Source organism: Salmo trutta, unplaced genomic scaffold (genome assembly GCF_901001165.1).
Source record: "Salmo trutta unplaced genomic scaffold, fSalTru1.1, whole genome shotgun sequence".
Classification (NCBI taxonomy): domain Eukaryota; kingdom Metazoa; phylum Chordata; class Actinopteri; order Salmoniformes; family Salmonidae; genus Salmo; species Salmo trutta.
Window position 1 is genome coordinate 1255478 of NW_021823412.1, and position 3158 is coordinate 1258635.

General features: G+C 42.9%; 1 non-coding gene across 1 annotated transcript; it reads right to left on the bottom strand.

Annotated features, from left to right (window-relative positions):
- Nucleotides 1–1151: 1151 nt before the first annotated feature.
- LOC115190882 (U1 spliceosomal RNA) lies at nucleotides 1152–1315 on the bottom strand. The gene has a single exon (XR_003877464.1). It is a non-coding gene; the product is annotated as a U1 spliceosomal RNA (small nuclear RNA).
- Nucleotides 1316–3158: the final 1843 nt, after the last annotated feature.

The window sequence follows — 3158 nt, forward strand, 5'->3', positions numbered from 1 at the left end:
GTTCAGAAATGTTTTGTCTCCCAAAACTTCCGGTGAATGAGCACATCAATTTACAGAAATACTCATCATAAACGTTGATAAAATATTAAACTGTTATTCAATGAATTATAGATACACTTCTCCTTAATGCAACCGCTGTGTCAGATTTAAAAAAAACTTTACAGCGAAAGCACACTTTGAAATAATCTGAGTACAGCGCTCAGGCAAAAACAACAAGCAATACAGATACCCGCCATTTTGGAGTCAACTAAACTAGAAATAGCATTATAAATCTTCAGTTACCTTTGATGATCTTCATCAGAATGCACTCCCAGGAATCCTAGTTCCACAATAAATGTTTGTTTTGTTCGATAAAGTCCATCATTTATGTCCAAAAACCTCCTTTTCGTTCACGCGTTTAGTCCACTATTCCAAATGCAGGAAGCGCGCGCAAAATGTCACGACGAAAAGTCTAAAAAAGTAATATTTACGTTCGTAGAAACATGTCAAACGATGTATAGCATCAATCTTTAGGATGTTTTTATCATAAATCTTCAGTAAAGTTCCAACCGGACGATTCCTTTGTCTTCAAAAAAGAAAAGGAACACAGATAACTCTCACGGGAGCTCGCGCCACTGAACTCATGTCATTCTCTCAGTCATCTGACTCTAGGACCTCTTATTCTCTCCCCAGTCACAGTAAAAGCATGAAACAACGTTCTAAAGACTGTTGACATCTAGTGGAAGCCTTAGCAAGTGCAAAATGACCCCACAGACACTGTATACTGGATAGGGAATCACTTGAAAAACTACATACCACTTCCTGGTTGGATTTTTTTCTCAGGTTTTTGCCTGCCATATGAGTTCTGTTACACTCACAGACATCATTCAAACAGTTTTAGAAACTTCAGTGTTTTCTATCAAAATCTACTAATGGTATGCATATGTACCTTCTGGGCCCGAGTAGCAGGCAGTTTAATTTGGGCACGTTATTCATCTGAATTTCCGAATACTGCCCCCTGTCACCATGAGGTTTTAAAGGTCCCCAAAGAACCCAGATCTGTTGGTCCCTGCTCTTTTCGGATCGCTGCAGCTAGTGACTGCAGAAACACTCCAACTTGACCATCAGACAACGAAAATAATATTAAATGTGTTTACTTTTCACAAAGAAATCAGGGGAGAGCGCGAACGCAGTCCCCCACTACCAGAAATTATGCAATCGAGATTTCCACATTTGGGAAATTCGCAGGGGTCAGCACAGCCGGAGTGCAATGGCTGAGCCTCGCCCTGGGTGAACCGCCTTCTTGATCACGGTGTCTCCCTTGCCAGGTAAGTATGAGTTGTACACGTTGGTAGAGGGGGACTCATTCCAGGACAAAGGTGTTTGTCTAACGGTTACCACTTCTACTACTGACAGTACCACATCATATCGACCAGGGTCTAATAACGTTTACTAATACAGTTGTGGACGAAGCGGTGGAAAAGCGATGCACTTTGTTTTATTATATTATATCGCTGTCTGACTATTTTCCCATCATGCAACACGGTAGACATTCTATATACATTGAACTGTTTGTCTAAATGTCCGTCTGATTACACACAAGTAGGCGATGTACCAAAATGCTGAAATCACATTCGTGCTCCCACAGCCAACCGAAAGACACCAACTATTTCTGGTGTTTTGTAGCGTTCCAGACATTGTAGGAATAGTTTCATCACATACGACCCCAGATATGGAGGAGAAACAGTCGCCTACTACTTCATCAACAACAAGACATAGCAGCTACTCGGGGTGTGCTCACATGGACATACTCGTATTTGTAATTGTATCTGTAAATTGACAGTTGATGGTCGTTTTTAATATGCCTAAATAGATGTTGGCAAAATAACTTCCTGCAAATTCTCACTGCAAAAACAAACCTGGTGATTATGAGCAGCGCGCTGAGGTGTGTGTGTGTGTGTGTGTGTGTGTGCGTGCGTGCGTGCGTGTGTGTGTGTGTGCGCACAGCCACGTTTGCTGTCACTCAGTCAGAATACGCATTAGCATCTCAACTTTATTCCCTACCCTTTACCTGCTAGTGAGATATTCTGCACCACAAGATGCTGCTGAGAGGAGAACTGCTCATAAGAGTAAAGGTTGCAAGGTTATCATGTCAAAGTGGGTTATCATGTCAAAGTGGGTTATCCTCTCTTGGGTAGGGGCAGTATTTTGACATCCGGATGAAAAGCGTGACCAAAGTAAACTGCCTGTTACTCAGGCCCAGATGCTAGGATATGCATATAATTGGTAGATTTGGATAGAAACACTCTAAAGTTTCTAATAATGTCTGTGAGTATAACAGAACTGATTTGGCAGGTGAAACCCCGAGGACAAACCATCCAGGGGGGAAAATATTGAGGTCATAGGATTTTCCAATGTTTTCTCTGGGATACCCTTATTATTAGGAACCTGGTTGCAGTGCCTATGGCTTCCACTAGACGTCAACAGTCTTTAGAAATTGTTCAATGTTTTTTTTATTTTTTTATTTTATCTTTATTTAACTAGTCTGTTAACTAGGTAAGTCTGTTAAGAACAAATTCTTATTTTCAATGACAGCCTAGGAACAGTGGGTTAACTGCCTTGTTCAGGGGCAGAACAACTGTGTTGTACCTTGTCAGCTCAGGGATTCGAACTTGCAACCTTTCGGTTACCGGCCCAACTCTCTAACCACTAGGCTACCCTGTTGTCCGAGGCGGTGATACAGCCCGACATGATGCTTTCGATTGTGCATCTGTAAAGTTTGAGGGTTTTAGGTGACAAGCCAATTTTCTTTAGCCTCCTGAGTTTGAAGAGGCTCTGTTGCGCCTTCTTCACCACGCTGGTAGCGAAACGAGTAGAGACCCCCCCCCCCCCAGGCAGTGGCCATGGTAGCCACCGAACCACCCCGTGTGTCTGTCTTTGCTCTTCCTTCCTCTATGACTGACGGAGGGCCAGCGGCTGACTGAGAGGTAATGACGCAATAAGGCCCGAGGGGGTGTGGTATATGATAGCAGATTATAGGCTTTGAGGCTTTTAAAGGCAACGTTCCCACGCTGTCGGAGACGGCGTTCACGGTAAACGCTGCATGTTGGCTCAATCAGAAATGACCTTGACATTTCTATGGTGGAATCTGTAACGCTTCAGCGATAACATATTAAATA